Raw genomic sequence first — 18,356 nt, forward strand, 5'->3', positions numbered from 1 at the left:
AAAATTTTCTGAACATAAAGAGAGCATAGAGCAAGTCAAGGTCACAAGATGTTATAAACCTCTCCAACCTTGCAACTTTCCTCTTGGAAGGTTAGCTCACCTTGCAGTTCCTCAATCAGTTAAATATAGAATTACCAAAGGACTCCTCATCTCCATGCATTGTAAATGACAATGGGGATCTACACAAAAGCTCTATGCAGATGTTTAGAATAACATTATTAATAATTGTCAAAAGGTGGAAACAACCCACAAACTTACCCATTGAGAAGTGCATAAACAAAGCACAGTATATTCACATCATGGCCTATAAATTGGTCATTGAAAAAGGGAATAAGTATTACTATATGCTAAAATAGGATCAAATTGGAACATAACAATAAATGAAGAAAACAAGAAACAGATATCATATGTTTTAACGTATTTTGAAGAACCAGATTAGGAAAATATGTGGAGTTATGAATATATTAACAGGGTTTTAGGGCAACCGGATACAGAGAGTAATAGATTAAAAGCACAATCCCATCACTTGGGATGCCAAGGTAGAAGGAGCACTGAGTTCAAGGCCTCCCTGAGACTCCAGGGTGAATTCCTCATCAGCATGCACTAAAATGAGAGCCTACCTTTAAAAATAAAATAAAATAAAATACAAAAGGCACAAGACTACTTTTTGAGGTAAGGAAAAAGTTCTAAATTAACATTGGTAATAGATGGATGCATGTTTAAACTATGATGTACATGTTTTTAATTAGAGAATTTGGACAGCATATTAAGAATATTTCAAGAATTCTGTTTTTAAATTCTCAAAGTAAACCTCTCTCAGCCTGTTAATGCATGGGTCAAGGTTGTCAGAGCTGCCTAAGTTTACCAAGATCAGCAATCACTTCTCATCCAGCTATTACATGCAACTTTTATCATTGGAACATAACTATGATTCCTTGACTTTTACCTTGTGATCATATGTCATTAGGAAAAGCATGCAAAACTTGTGCAATGCTCCTGAAAGGAAAGCAAACACTAAACCTGAAACCATTATTTTTTTTTATTTTAGAACCACAAATATGGCTACTCTTAAAAACAGAAGAGGATAAAAAATTCACTATCATTATCTGCATAATTCTCACATCAAATGAAATTTGGAAAAAGAACATGATGTGGTTTCCTCAGTTTGTTTGTGTGTTTGTGTTATTATAAGAAATCCATTCCTATTAATAAATAACAAAAAATTATATATCATGGGTCCAGAGAATGGAGAAGTCCCAAGATGAAGGCACTGAAAGACTACATGTCAGTGGAGACTCTTGTTCCTCATAGAGCCTAACTTCAGGCTGTGCCTTCCATGGTGGAAGAAGGCAGACAGCTTCTTTCTGGCTCCTCTATAAGGATGTTACCACCATGTATGCATTAAGGTACCTGATATATGAATCACTTCCAAAAATCTACCTCTTTATTTTATACAGTGGTGGTTAGATTTAAGCATGAACTTTGGAAGGACTCATTGAGACTATGACAGTAGGCAATTTGTAAAAGCTTTCATAATTTGCTTTAGAGACAGTTTAGGCAGAGACACATTCATATGCATTGTGTTTGTTTAACTAATGCTGTGATCTTATGACAATGGTTATTTTCTTTAATGTTAGAACAATAAACAATGACTATTTTTATTTTTTTATGAGGCAAGTCCAACAGACTGGCCTTTCTTATCTTATGAGAGAGAAAGAGAGAGAGAGGGAGAGGGAAAGAAAGAAAAAGAAAGAAAGAAGGAAAGAAAGAAAGAAAGAAAGAAAGAAAGAAAGAAAGAAAGAAAGAAAGAAAGAAAGAAAGAAAGAAAGAAGAGAGAGAATTGGTATGCCTCAGGCCACTGTAGTCAAACTCCACACACATGTGCCACTTTGTGTGCATGTGTGACTTTGTGCACTTGAATCAGCCTGTGCAACTGGCATACATGGGACCTGGAGAGTCGAACATGGGTCCTTACGCTTCATAGGCAAGTGCCTTAACCATTAGTCCATCTCTCCAACCTGACTATTTCTCTTTTAATCATCAGTCTACTATTTTTCATCCATACAGAGAAGATTTGAAAGAAATATAAATCACATAGAAACCCAAACAATACATTTACTTGTTCTATATAGTTTTCTTCATAAAGCCACATGATTATTAGATTTATTAATCCAATAATAATTATCCACAATGTTATATACTTAATCCCATTTTAAACTGAACATTTCCACTAGCTCCATAGCTATCAGATTCCATTCCTTACTAATGAGGAGGCAAAAAAGTCCTTTTTTTCTTTTCTGTTATTGTTTTATTAATTTGTTTTGTACTCAGCAAATACAGTCAATTTGGTACCATTGTTAGGCTCATTCATGTCCTGCCCCCTCCCCCTAGCCCCTCCTTGTTGAGGTATATGGCTCATGCATTCTAGAGTTAGCCCACAGTTATGGGTTGGATAAATGTCTCCGCATATCATGACCTAACATGTGGCTCTGACATTCTTTCTGTCCCCTCTTCCTCAAAATTTCCCTGAGCCATGTTGGGTTCATTTTTTGTCTGCTTCAGTGATGAGGTGTTGGGGGCCTCTGGGTCACTGAATCTCTGATTTGGTAGGAGTTGACTTTTCTCTGTGTTGATCTCCTTCACCCTTGTGCTGGTACCCGGTTCAGCAAGAAAACAGCACCCTTGCTTGTTTCACCAATTGTTCTTAGTTTCAGCCGGGGCCCTTCTGAGGTATGATGGGGTGGCTCTCTCCTTAGGCGCTAAATCTATCTGGAAAAGAGAAGAAGAGGTCTTTGACGCTGACTGTACTCCATCTATCTTAGACTCTGCCAGTATTGTCCTGTTACTTCAGCCATACTTGCTCCCATAGATTTCCCCTGGGGGGTCTGTAATAGTCCACAGTGCCAGGATATTGGTTATACTTATCCTGCTGTACAAAAGCTTGTTGGAGCTTAGAATCACACATTCCATTTTCATTGGTTGGAAACTACCTAGGAAATATATCCATGTTGAGATCATTGAAACTCATTCCTTTCATTTTGCAGGTTAGTCACTTTAGCAACCAATAAATTTTATACTCTTTTATAGACATGATCACATAACCACAGAGAGCTTTGTAAACAACAGCCCTATTAAAAACTAGCAGGTATGTTTTAGCACACACTTAAGCTTGGGCGAAGGCACTGGAAATAATTAGTTTTCTTCCTTGTGATGATGCAATTCAATTACTGCATGTACTCTGAGTAACAAGTACCAGCTACGAACAGTTCAGAGTGCTAATACTCATCTTTCAGAAGCATAAGCCAAGCCAAAATGTCACTGATTCATTGATACCACACCCAGAACAAACAGTGGTCAATTCTTTTGTGCTTTGGGGAAATAAGTTTATAATATTTTTTTAAAAATAGTTAAATCAACCAATTATATCCTATAAACATAGTACAAGGTAGTTAGTTAATTGATCATTCTCAAGTGAGGGCCTATTGTACTTACCTGAAATTTCTTACTGATCAGAAATACATAGCCAGAAGAGATATGCCATATGAGCTTATAAAAAGGCAAAAAAAAAAAATAATTAAGCACCAGTCCAAAAGAAAAAAAATCTTTGAAGTCTACATACAGTATAATGGTCTTTCTATTTTCATTAGTTTTAACTGATGTGTGAATCATACCACCTGTGGTAAAATGTAATTTGATTGAGGTCTGTATTAGCAAGGCAAACAAGAGATTATGCAGTTATTATTGCATTTAACCAGTTGATACCAACCCTATGAATAAACAAAATACATGACAAGTAAATACAATAATCATTTATTCTACATGCATCTAAACACATCAACCAGAAAATAACTCATCTAATTGAAAGATTGTTTCCATATTCTCTAAAATAACATGTCAGAAGATAACAGATACTTATTACTCTCTCACAGAATTCTGTACAGTAACTTACATGTGCAGCTTAGAATAACCCATATATGTAAGAAGAACTTGTTTTAACAATCCAATCTGGGTTACATATCAATTCCAGTTTTTATTTGGGACACCTACCACTATCAGTGTGGTTTTGATCCATTGGAGTGACTTGAGGATTAGATAGAAAGACAGACACTCATCCCTGAGATGAGTCTATGAACGAGGACATGCAGTTTCTAAGAGTCCAAGTGATTCTCCTTTCTGTGCTCCCTGTAAGACTAGAGTTACCAATGTGCATGTCCATGCCTGTTGTCTATGTGATTCCTGGAAAATGTAACCTCAGGTGGTCTCAGGCCCTCTTGGGCCTTCAACCTTGTCAAAAGCACTCTTACATGTCTAGCCATCCCCCTAGCCCTGTTACTTTATACTTTCAGTAATCACTGCTAGTTGATGTTGCATGCTATTGCTTAGCATTTTTTCTTTTATTTATTTATTTATTTATTTATTTATTTATTTATTTATTTGAGAGCAACAGACACAGAGAGAAAGACAGATAGAGGGAGAGAGAGAGAATGGGCGCGCCAGGGCTTCCAGTCTCTGCAAACGAACTCCAGACGCGTGCGCCCCCTTGTGCATCTGGCTAACGTGGGACCTGGGGAACCGAGCCTCGAACCGGGGTCCTTAGGCTTCACAGGCAAGCGCTTAACCGCTACGCCATCTCTCCAGCCCTGCTTAGCATTTTTAAAACTGCTTGTTCGTATCTCTGCTCTTCTGTAATTCTTAGAGCTATGTTGACAGTTCTAAACACACCTTTAATTTTTAAGATTGTCCTGCCATAGAGTCTTTATGTCTCTATGCTGGTTTCCAGGAGAATTCCTCAATACTACCTCGGGATTTGGTAATTAGTATTATTATTTTGAATCTTCTCATTGCTTCTTGTATCAATTCTACCTGTTTTTGGCAGTTCCAGTCTCTGTGTATGGCTAGTATTTTTCAAGAATCATAAATGTGCATCATACATATTCATTTTCAGATTTTCCCTTCATTCAGAGAAAACTCGAATACCAAGTGTCAGTTTTGTGAATTATCTATTTTCACATTGATTTCATTAATTTTTCTCTTATAACTAATGGTTAATTGACAGGATGCTTAAGAATTCATTCTTGGACTGGGGAGGAGGATCAGTTATTAAAGTGCTTGCTGTACAAGCATAAGAATCTGAGTTTGAATCCCCAGTGCACACATAAAAAGCTGGGTGTTGTTGGGATGCAAATGCCTGTAATCTCATTGCCACAGAAGTAGAGACAGGAAACTCCAACTTCAATGTTTTGAGACAGTAGCTCACTGACTCAGCTGTTGAGGAACACACCCTATGTCAATCTCTGGCCCACCCCTAATCTACATATGTGAACTCTTTTATGCATATCCACTGCATTAAGGATGAAGTTATATGTGCAGGTGTATTCAGTGGACATTTAAAAAGTAGTTTTATACATTTTCAAAGAAGAAAAAAGAAAATTCCATCCTGCAAGGAGAAATAGAGTTGAAGTAAAGAATGCAGAAGCAGGTATAACTGTGAACCTAAAATGATCATCCAAATAAAAATACAAGGGAATTTGAAGAAATTTTGTGCAGACAAAAAAACAAATTAGAGGTCTTGTGCTACTGACACAAAAATGTCAAATGGTAGCGTTACATTCATTAAAAATATTCAATTAGTATTCAACAAACTATCCCATATCTATTATTATTCTCTCAGTATAGAACAGTACATCGTAATTACAGTCACATATTATTTTTATTAGTTTTCTATTCAGCAAATACAGACAGTTTGGTATCATTATTAGGCTCATCCGTGACCTACCCCCTCCCCATTGGCCCCTCCTTGTTGAGGTATATGGGTCGTGCATTGTGGAGTTAGCCCACAGTTATTGGTACAATAAATGTCTCTGCATATCATGACCCAACATGTGGCTCTGACATTCTTTCCGCCCCTCTTCCGCAAAATTTCCCTGAGCCATGTTGGGTTCATTTTTGGTCTGCTTCAGTGATGAGGTGTTGGGGGCCTCTGAGGCTCTGGCTCTCTGACTTGGTAGGATTTGATTTTTCTCTGTGTTGGTCTCCTTCCCCTTTGTGCTGGTATCCAGTTCATCAGGAAAACAGCACTCTTGCTTGTTTCACCAGTTGTTCTTAGTTTCAGCAAGGGCCCTTTTGAGGTATGATGGGGTAGTTCTCTCCTTAGGATCTCATTTCATTTTTTGTTGTCCTTCAAAATAATGATATTCTGCTGGCTTAAGGACTTATTTTAAATTTTGATTGGTAATATTTGACTGATAAAAAAGAAAAATAGAAAAGAAATGATCTTTTTCTGATTGATTTTAAAGTTATTGAATTTTCTTTGTAAGGACTAAACTAGCTAAGCAAATTTTTTGACCTAATTAAAAATGTCGGTGTATTATAACTACCTATCTTGTAAAGATAAATTTTCATATATTTATATTATATACATTTATATTTATCTCTGTCCATATATATGGAGAGAGGAGAAAGAAGGGGGATGGGGATACAAATTTAATTTCAATACTTGGAACCATTTAACTTACAGAGGTATATTCAAATCAATAGAAAATGTACTGCTGTATTGTAATAATTGCCAGATGAAAACATACTTTAAGTATAGCAATACTTTTTTAGTAAAAATAAAACAAGCATGTCAGGTTACCCCATCTGTGGCTAAAAGTATATTTCCAAATTCCAAAAGGATATTTCAAAGGACAGGAGCAAAAAATATTTTTATTGTTATAAAATTTAAATGAAGATGTAATAAAAAGTTGAAAATAGAATTGCACTCTCATGTTAGTGCTTTGATGTTGCTTTGTTGGAGTCAGAAAATAAATTATAGGTGAGAAGGAATATTATTTGTTTTAAATGGAATATTGATTAATTCAGTCTTTAGCAGGTTACCATTCAACTCAGATTATATCAGTTTTACAATCAGATTTTGAAGTTTCAAGAGTACAGAGGATAAAATTCAGCATTTGTTAATTCAGAGGGGTTTCTAACCCTTTGCATGCTGTTAAGCGTAATGTTGTTCTATTTGTGCCATGTCAGGAAGCCCTGACTTCAACTTAGACAAGAAGAAAGACTTCTTTTATATTACTAAGCATAAGAGAATTTGGAAAATACTGCACAAAATTAACAACTACGTTATGGAGACAATGAGTGCATTGACTGTATTCTTAGAAACAAGAGGATGTTTTATAATCTGGAATATTAAGAATGTAAGTTTAAAAGGTCACTGTTTAATCATTTGCTACACAGACACTTAGGATTATTTCCATGAATTTGTGTCAATTATGAAAGTATTTGTCTGGAATGTATCATATTTTTCAGGAGGCCATTAAGAGTTTATTTCTATCAGAGTGCATAGTCTTTTTAAAATAGGAACTGAAGGAGTACACAAAAGAACAAAAAATTAAGTTATAAAAATATACAACATGTCTTTAATTGATGATACACGTCTAGCAATATTTCTATTCACAAAATTTTAATCAATGCTTACTGAGTGTCCTGAATGTGCCATATATTGTGTATGCATAATTGCATATAATTTATTCTAAAAACCTATATGTTACTTTTATGTGGATAATAAATCTTGAGTAAATTAAGTAATTTGTCTAGTTCACCTGAACAAATGATTAATAAAGATTCCTTGCATATAATTATGTATAATTCAAATTGTAGACCATGTCACCCCTCTATATTGACTCTGCCTTGCAGAATCCAAAACTATTTACTTCTTTGATCACCTCTTTCCTTAAGATGTAACTTAAAAATCATTGATATATAGAGAATGTTCTCTAATACATTTCATGCTCATTAAAAAACATTTCCACTTACTTTTATTTATAGCATTTACTATCATACCTGGCTAGTGTAATTTTTCTTTTATTAATTTTTAATTATTATTAGATATGTACACAGTGTGTGTTAGTTATGGACAAAGTGGTACCATGTTGGTACCATCATTTACCTCCTCTCTGCCCCCCCTCCACAGGGAGCCTCCTCATTGGGGAATGTGGGTTGTGCATTGTGGGGTTAACTATCAGTTATGTGTAAGAGGCAATGTCTCTGTGCATAATTTTTAATATGTGGCTCTAACAATCTTTCTGCCACCTCTTTGGCAAATTTCTCTGAGCCATATTGGGTTCGTTTTAGACACAGAGGCTCCTAAGACCTCATCACTGAACTAGTGTTATTTTCCTTATATCAAACCTTCAAAATATAAATTTATGAATGATATTTTGATATTCCCACAATTATAAGAGTGGTATAATTATAATTAAATGAAAATTAAAGAAAATATTTAAATTAGAGAATTTTACATTAGTTGCAATATCAAAGCATATTCATAACTATTCAAAGAATTCCAAAGACACACAATTTATCATATATGCACCCCATGCTTTAGAATCTGATGTAGTAAATCTTATGAATTTGTTCACAACTGAATATAATCTAGTGGTAGTCTTTATTGTTGGCAGGAAAATGAGTGCATCACTGATTGTCTAAAATAAGCTCAATGTGTATCTTCCTAATATGTACAAAGCAGCTTACATTTCACTGAAATTTTTACTGGGGAGTGGCACATGATGACAATCAGAGGTTGTGGCAGGATGATTGAGTCCAGCATGTTATACATACAGTTAAATTTCAGCCTGAGATACATATTAAGGACTTAATCTAAAAATAAATAATATGTACATAATTAGGTTCAGTAATATATTAATTAAATAAATTGGAATATTCAAAGAAAGGTCCTTGAATGTTTCTAGCAACCTATGTGTAAATAAATTCACTGGATTGAGCAGATTAGCTAATTTTTAAAATGGGGCAGATTATCCATCAAAGTATATCATATGACATTAAATTAACAACACTAAGGACAAAAAGTGATGAATATTTCACGCTAAGTAAGAAAGTTTGAGCACTAATGACAAAAATTAATTGTATATTAATATAAGCCATTAAAGTGATTACTTCATTTGAACCCTACAACAGAATTTGTGGCAGATACAAATAATATCAATCCTATTATTAACACTGGAAGAAAGAAAAACTAAGAAAGTAAGTCTTCAAATAGGAAACAGCAACCAGAATTTGATTTATCACCTGCTTCTTAAAGCATGTGTCCTGAACACATACCATAAATGAACATAGGCTATGTAGTAAAGTGGACCACAGGAAAAGGTTTCTGAATGTGCCACAACCCAAAATTAATCCAAAACCAAACATTTAATGAAACTAATGTGTTTGTGACAGAGCTCACTCAAGTTATAGGGCAGAATTTCACTGCAGTCTTGGTTCCAAAATATAGTATGTACACTTTGATTAATGTCGTGCCACACAATCCAAATGAATGTGGCTTAAAATACCCCAACTCCAATGTAAACTATTATAGGTTATACATTGCACTAATTATTGTACTTAAAAAAATTCATGGTTTATTTTGGAGAATGTTCCATGGGCTGGTGAGAAGAACATATAGTCTGTGGATTTGGGATGGAAAGTTCTGTAGATGTCTGTTAGGTCTAAGTGATTTATGGTTTTGTTGAGCTCTCTTACTTCCCTGTTGAGTTTCTGTTTGGATGATCTGTCTATTACTGATAATGATGTATTGAAGTCCCCAGCTATGATTGTGTTAGTGGTTATTTCTGTTTTATTGTCAAGTAGGCTTTGTTTTATGAACTGTGGTGCCCCTATGTTTGGTGCATACAGATTTATGATTTTGATGGATAGTTCCCTTGATAAGTAGGAAGTAGCCTTCTTTATCTTTTTAGATTATTTTTGGTTTGAAGTCTATTTTATCCAATATTAATATAGCTACACCTGCTTGTTTCTTATTCCCATTTGCTTGGAATATTGTTTTCCACCCTTTAACCCTGAGGAGGTGTCTGTCTTTAGTGGTAAGGTGGGTTTCTTGAAGGCAGCAGATTGAGGGGTCTAATTTTTGATCCATCCTGTTAGCTTGTGTCTCTTGATGAGTGAATTAAGGCCAGTAATATTTAGGGTAATGACTGTGAGATTTGATTTGATCCCTGCCATGTTGTGGTGATAGATGTGTGTTGGTGTTTTCATGGGCTTTGAAGTTTTTTGTGCCTACTCTGAGTTTTGTTGTTGTGATCTGCTTCTTGTGGGTGTTTGAGTTTGGTGATTTGTTTCTTCTCTGTGGAGAATTTCCTGATATACTCTTTGTAGGTTTGGTTTTGTGTTCATATAATTGTAAAGCTGAGTTTTGTCATGGAAAATTTTTCTTTCACCATCTATTATGAGGGACACTTTTGCCGGGTAGAGTAGTTTGGGTTGGAAGCCATAAGTTGTTCGACTTTAGAGGGTTTCATTCCAGGCCCTTCTAGCTTTCAGAGTTTCCATTGAGAAGTCTGAAGTAATTCTGATAGGGTTTCCTTTGAAAGTGGTGTGCTGATTTTCCCTAGCTGCTTTTAGGATTTTCTCTTTGGTGTCAATGTTTAGAGTCTTAATGACAATATGTTTGGAGAGTTTCTCCTTTGGTCCAGTCTGTTTGGAGTTCTGTTCACTTCTTGTATCTTGATGGGCCTTTTTTTTAAGAGACTGGGAAAGTTTTATTCAATTATTTTGTTAAATAAGTTCTCCATGCCTTTGGTCTGAAATTCTACTCCTTCTGGTATTCCAATGATTCTGATATTAGGACGTTTCAGTGTATCCCACAATTTCCTCATGTTCTGTTCACAGGAACTTTTGAACTTACTGAAGTCTTTGAACTCTTGAACTGTTTCTTTCATCTTGTCTTCCAGATCAGAGTTTCTATCCTCCACTTTGCTGGCTCTATTCTTGAGAGCCTCTAGAGAGTTCTGGACTTGTTCAATTAAGTTTGAGTTTTCTACTACTTTTCTATGTATCATTTCCATCACTCTGTCAGCAGCCCATGGAACACTCTCCAAAATAGACCATATATTGGGTCACAAAGACAGCCTCCACATCTTTAGGAAAATTGAGATAATTACCTGCATGATATCAGATCATAATGCCATATTGCTAGAAATCAACAACAAAAGACCCACCAAGGATCCCAACGGCACCTGGAAACTGAACAGCACACTATTAAATAATAAATGGATAGTGGGTGAAATAAAAAATGAAATTGCAAAATTCATGGAATTGAATGACACTGAGAACACATCATACCAAAACTTATGGGACACAATGAAGGCAGTCCTCAGGGGAAAATTCATAGCATTCAATGCCTTCATAAAAAAGACAGAAAGATCCCAAATCAATAACCTAACCATCCACCTACAGGCACTGGAAAAACAAGAAACATCCAACCCAAAGAGCTCCAGAAGGAAAGAAATAATTAAAATCAGAGCAGAAATTAATGAATTGGAAATGAAGGAAACAATTAAGACAATTGACAAAAAAAAAAAAGCTGGTTCTTTGAAAAAATAATCAAAATTGACAAACCCCTGGCCAATTTGATCAAGCAAAAAAAAGGAGAAGCTTCAAATTAACAAAATTCAAATGAAAAAGGAGAGATCACAACAGACATAAGGGAAATTGGGAGAATCATCAGTACTTATTTCAAAAACCTCTACTCCACAGAACTGGGTAATGTGGAGGAGATGGATAAATTCCTGGAAGCATACCATCTATCAAAGCTAAACTCAGAGCAGATTAATCACCCCAATGAACCCATCACACTCACGGGGATTGAAAAAGTAAAAAAAACCTCCCCAAAAAGAAGAGTCCAGTACCAGATAGCTTTACAGCCAAATTCTATCAAACATTCATGGAGGAACTCAAACCAATCTTCCTAAAACTGTGCCACACAATTGAAGAACAGGGAAATCTTCCCAACTCCTTTTATGAAGTTACTATCATGCTAATCCCCAAACCAGGCAGAAATGCCACAAGAAAACTACCGGCCTTTTTCCCTGATGAACTTAGATGCAAAGATCCTGAAATAAATACTCACAAACCGAATCCACAACACATCAAAAGCATTATCCACTTTGACCAAATAGATTCATCCCAGGAACACAAGGGTGGTTCAACATAAGGAAATATGCCAATGTTATACACCACATTATCAAGCTTAAACATAAAAACCACATGGTCATTTTGATAGATGCAGAAAAGGCCTTTGACAAGATACAACATCACTTCATGATCAAAACATTGGAGAGAATTGGCATAGTTGGTACATATCTTAACATACAAAAGGCAATATACAAAGCTCCAAAGGCCCAAATAATACTTAATGGAGAGAGACTGGAGGAATTCCCATTAAGCTCAGAAACAAGCCAGGGTTGTCCACTCTCACCTCTGCTTTTCAATATAGTACTGGAAGTTCCAGCTCAAGCAATAAGACAGGAGAAGGAAATGAAAGGGATACAATTTGGAAAGGAAGAAGTTAAATTAGCTCTATTTGCTAATGACATGGTTGTATATGTAAGAGATCCGAGAGACTTGAACCTAAAACTCCTGAAGGTGATTAACTCCTATAGCAAAGTAGCAGGATGCAAAATCAATGCACAAAAATCAGTAGCCTTTCTATATGCAAATGACAAAGATACACAGAAAGAAATAAGGGATATAGTCCCATTTTCAATAGCAACAACAACAACAACAACAAAAACCTTGGAATAACATTAATGAAGGAAGTGAAAGATCTATACAACAAACCATGAAAACACTCAAAACTGGAATTGAGCAGGACTTGAGAAAATGGAAAGACCTCCCATGCTCCTGGATAGGCAGAATTATCATTGTGAAGATGGCAATCTTAACCATGGAAATACACAGATTTAATAAAATTCCAATCAAAATCCCTACAGTGTTCTTCACAGAGACATAAAAAATGATCTCAAATTTCATATGGAAAGATAGAAGGCCTCGCATAGCCAAACATATCCTAAGCCAAAGAAATACCTCTGGAGGCATCACTAGACCTGATATAAAACTATATTACAAAGCCATAGTAATAAAACAGCATGGTATTGGCATAAAGACAGGAGTATAGACCAATGGAATAGATTTGAGGTCCTGGACTTTGGGTTAAGCAACTTTAGCTACTTGATATTCAACAAAGGCCCTAACAATATAGGCTGGAAAAAAGACAGCATCTTCAACAAATGGTGCTGGACAAACTGGATAACCATATGCAGGAATATGAACCTTGATCCACACATTTCATCATGCACTACACTCAAGTCCAAATGGATCAAAGACCTCAATATAAGAGCAGAAAATAGACTACTACTGAAAGAAAATTTAGGAAGTACTTTCCACAACATAGGAATGGAAAAAGACTTCCTGAACAAAACCCCAGTAGCTCACTATCTTAAAAAGTCACTCAACCAATGGGATCACATGAAGCTGAAGAGTTTCTTTACAGCAAGCATATAATAAGCAAAAACAATAGATTACCCACAGAATGGGAGGAAATATTTGCAGGATATTCAACTGATAGAGATCTAATCTCTAGAATCTACAAAGACTCAAAAAACTAAACAGTAAGAAGTCAAACACCCCACTCTCAAAATGGGGCAAAGAACTGAACAGGCAGTTCACAGAGGAAAAAATAAAAATGGTAAACACACACTTAGAAAATGTTCATCATCCTTAATCATCAGAGAAATGCAAATTCAAACAACAATGAGATTCCACCTTACCACAATAAGGACAGCAAACATCAGAAAATCAAACAAAATAAATGCTGGCGAGGATGTGGAGAAGTAGGAACACTTATCCACTGTTGATGGGAATGTAGGATGGTACAACCAGTTTGGAGAGCAATATGGAGATTCCTGAAAAAGCTGACTATAGAGATACCAACAGACCCACCTACTCCCTTACTGGGCATCTACCCTAAAACCTTCAAATCACAGGCCAGAGAGGTTTGCTCAACCATGTTTGTAGCGGCTCAATTTGTATTAGCTAAGAGCTGGAATCAATTCAGATGCCCATCAATAGAAGAATGGATAACTAAGATGTGGTATATCTACACAATGGAATTCTATACAGCAGTAAGAAAAAATGACACAAAAAAAATTGAGAAAAAATGGTTGAGCCTAGAATAGATCATACTTAGTGAACTTACCCAATCACACACAAAAAAATCGCCACATAGTCTCACTCATCTATAGCACCTAACCTTAATCTACCCAAGATACCTTACACACCCAGCAAGCACCTCAAGGACTAGACACTGGGATGGAAAGGGAGGGAGGGGAGGGCATTGAAGGGATGAGAAACACTAATCCAGACCCAAATAACAATGGTACCATAAAATTATACTTCCTAAAAGGGAGACCAAATGGCTGAAACTTCACCAGGCTCTTACAGGAAACACCTAAACTACAAGACACTGGAGAGGGTAGGATCAAATCTAAGCTAAATCTTCTACATATTCCCTCCTTCCCTCTCCCCCCACCCTCCTCCCTAACTCTTGTATATTAGTTATCATTTTCCTCATTTTCTTAGTGTGCACTAACCTGTAACTCCCAGTACCAGCTTGGGGCTATGATCCACAATGAGCTTTTTTTTTTTTTTTAATTTAATTTATTAGTTTTCTTTTCAGCAAATACAGGCAGTTTGGCACCATTATTAGTCTCATCCATGATCTACCCTCTCCCATTGGACCCTCCTTGTTGATGTAAATGGGTCGTGCATTGTGGAGTTAGCCCACAGTTATTGGTACAATAAATGTCTCTGCATAACATGACCCAACATGTGACTCTGACATTCTTTACGCCCCCTCTTCCGCAAAATTTCCCTGAGCCATGTTGGCTTCATTTTTGGTCTGCTTCAGTGATGAGATGTTGGGGGCCTCTGAGGCTCTGTCTCTCTGATTTGGTAGGATTTGATTTTTCTCTGTGTTGGTCTACTTCCCCTTTGTGCTGGTATCTGGTTCATCAGGAAAACATCACCCTTGCTTGTTTCACCAATTGTCCTTAGTTTCAGTCGGGCCCCTTTTGAGGTATGTTGGGGCAGCTCTCTCCTTAGGATCTGCATCTATCTGAAAAAGAGAAGCAGATTGTCCAACGGAGAGTAAGTTAGCACCCAGAAAATTAAGATAACCCTTACTTTTTTGATAGAGAGTTTGATAGGTGTAGGCCCTCTTGTACCCCATGATTGAAGGTAGCTTGATATTGGAGAGTGGGCTTATGTTTGGGTATGATTCTGACTTGTTACCCGGCTCCAGCTATGGGTCTTGTACCACTGAAGGGATCAGTTAACCAAATCAAGAGCAGTTGATTCCCCACCATGGCTGTGTGCCACTATTGCACTTGGGTGGGCATCACATCAGGTTATTTTTTGCTAATTAGGTTAGACAATGAGTTGCTTGGACAGATATTGGTCATTTCCCCCAGTCACCCATGTAGCACCTTCTGGCACTAGACACGCTGACTGTCTGGGGACTGACTCACTCCTGGCTTCCAGCCATGCCATTCCATTTTACATGTCAGCTGCATATGGAGTCTTCAGCAATAGGGTCTTACCACTGGCCTTTGGTGGGTCATCAAGTACTCTGACAGAAGTCTGTTATTGTTTTGGGAAACCTTGTAGGTTTCTCTGATCCAAAGCTCATTGTGGATGGTAGCCCCAAGCTGGTAGTGGGGGTTACATGTCAGTGCCCACTAAGAAATTGAGGTAAAACATAACTAATATACAAGAGTTAGAGAGGAGACAGAAAGAGGGGAGAGGGAGAGAGGGCGTGAGGGAAGATGTAGAAGATTTAGGGTAGTCTTGAGCCTACCCTCTCCAGTGTCTTGTGGTTCAGGTGTTTCCTGTAAGGGTCTAGTGAAGGTTCAGCCATTTGATCTGTCTTTTAGGAAGTGGAATTTTATGGTACCATTGCCATTTGGGTCCAGATTACTGTTTTCCACCCTTTGATGCCCTCCCTGCCATCCCCATCCATCCGATTGTCTAGTCCATGAGGTCCTTGCTGGGTGTTTTAGGTATCTTGGGTAGATTCAGGTTAGGTGTTGTAGATGAGTGAGACTATGTGGCGATTTTTTTTCTGTGATTGGGTAAGTTCACTGAGAATGATCTGTTCCAGGTTCAACCATTTTTCCTCCAATTTCTTTGTGTCAGTTTTTCTTACTGCTGTATGGAATTCCATTGTGTAGATATACCACATCTTAGTTATCCATTCTTCTAATGATGGACATCTGGGTTGATTCCAGCTTTTAGCTATTACGAATTGAGCCGCTACAAACATGGTTGAGCAAATCTCTCTGGCCTGTGGTTTGAAGGTTTTAGGGTAGATGCCCAGTAAGGGTATAACTGGGTCTGTTGGTATTTCTATAGTCAGCTTTTTCAGGAGACTCCATATTGCTTTCCAAAGTGATTGTACCATCCTGCATTCCCACCAACAGTGAATGAGTGTTCTTCCTTTTCGACATCCTTGCCAGCATTTATTTTCATTTGACTTTTTGATGTTGGCTATCCTTATTGGGGTAAGGTGGAATCTCATAGTTGTTTGAATTTGCATTTCTCTGATGATTAGGGATGATGAAGATTTTTTTAAGTGTGTGTTTGTCATTTGTATATCTTCCTCTGTGAATTGCCTGTTCAACTCTGCACCCCATTTTGTGAGTGGGGTATTTGTCTTCTTATTGTTTAGACTTTTGAGTTCTTTATAGATTCTAGAGATTAGGCCTCTACCAGTTGGATAACCTGCAAATATTTTCTCCCATTCTGTGGGTATTCTATTGCTTTTGCTTATTATATGCTTGTCTGTAAAGAAACTCTTCTGCTTCACATGATCCCATTGGTTGAGTGACTGTTTAAGAACTTGAGCCACTGAGTTTTTTTTTCAGGAAGTCTTTTTCCATTCCTATATCATGGAAAGTACTTCCTAAATTTTCTTCCAGTAGTATTCGAGTTTCTGGTCTTATGTTGAGGTCTTTGATCCATTTGGATTTGAGTGTAGTGCATGGTGAAATGTGTGGATCAAGGTTCACTTTCCTGCATATGGTTATCCAGTTTGTCCAGCACCATTTGTTGAAGATGCTGTCTTTTTTCCAGCCTATATTGTTCAGGCCTTTGTTGAATATCAAGTAGCTATAGTTGCTTGACCCAAAATCTGGGTCCTCAAGTCTATTCCATTGGTCTATACTCCTGTTTTTATGCCAGTACCATGCTGTTTTTATTACTATGGCTTTGTAGTATAGCTTTAGATCAGGTATGGTCATGCCACCAGAGGTATTTCTTTTGCTGAGGATATGTTTGGGTATTAGAAGCCTTCTGTCTTTCCATATGAAATTTGAGATCATTTTTTCTATCTCTGTGAAGAACACTGTAGGGATTTCAATTGGAATTGCATTAAATTTATATATTGCCTTTGGTAAGATTGTCATCTTCAGAATGTTAATTCTGACTATCCAGGAGCATGGGAGGTCTTTTCATCTTCTCAAGTCCTCCTCAATTTCTTTTTTGAGAGTTTTTATATTTTTGTTGTATAGATCTTTTACTTCCGTGGTTAACATTATTCTAAGGTATTTTATTTATTTATTTTTTTTTGTTGCTGTTGAAAATGGGACTATGTCCTTTATTTCTTTTTCTGTATCTTTGTCATTTGCATACAGAAATGCTATTGATTTTTGTGCATTGATTTTGTATCCTGCTACTTTCCTATAGGAGTTAATCACCTTCAGGGGTTTTGGTATGGAATCTCTAGGGTCTCTTACATATACAATCACGTCATCAGCGAATAGAGCTAACTTCTTCCTTTCCAAATTGTACCCCTTTTATTTCCTTATCCTGTTTTATTGCTTGAGCTAGGACTTCCAGAACTATGTTGAAAAGTAGAGGTGAGAGAGGACATCCTTATCTTGATCCTGATCTCAATGGGAATTCCTCCAGTCTCTCTCCATTAAGGATTATTTGGGCCTTTGGAGCTTTGTATATTGCCTTTATTATGTTAAGATATGAACCGGCCATGCTGATTCTCTCCAATGTTTTGATCATGAAGCGATGTTGTATCTTGTCAAAGGCCTTTTCTGCATCTATTGAATTGAGCTTTTGATCAGAGAAACCTACAAGTTGTCCTAAAAGAATGACAGATTTCTGTCAGAGTACTTGACCCACCAAAGATCAGTGGTAAGACTCTATTGCTGAAGACTCCTTATGCAGCTGACACCTAAAATGGAACATCATGGCTGGAGGCCAGGAGAAAGTCAGTCCCCATTCAACATGTCTAGTGCCAGAAGGTGCTACATGGACAACTGGGGAAAATAACCCATATCTCCTAACCTACTTAGCAACAAATAACCTGATGTGATGTCCACAGAAGTGCAATAGTGACACACAGCCATGGTGGGGAACCAACTGCTCTTGATTTGGCAAACTGATCCCCTCAGTGGTGCAGGACCCATAGCTGGAGCTGGGAAACAAGTGAG

This window comes from Jaculus jaculus, chromosome 4 (genome assembly GCF_020740685.1).
Source record: "Jaculus jaculus isolate mJacJac1 chromosome 4, mJacJac1.mat.Y.cur, whole genome shotgun sequence".
Classification (NCBI taxonomy): domain Eukaryota; kingdom Metazoa; phylum Chordata; class Mammalia; order Rodentia; family Dipodidae; genus Jaculus; species Jaculus jaculus.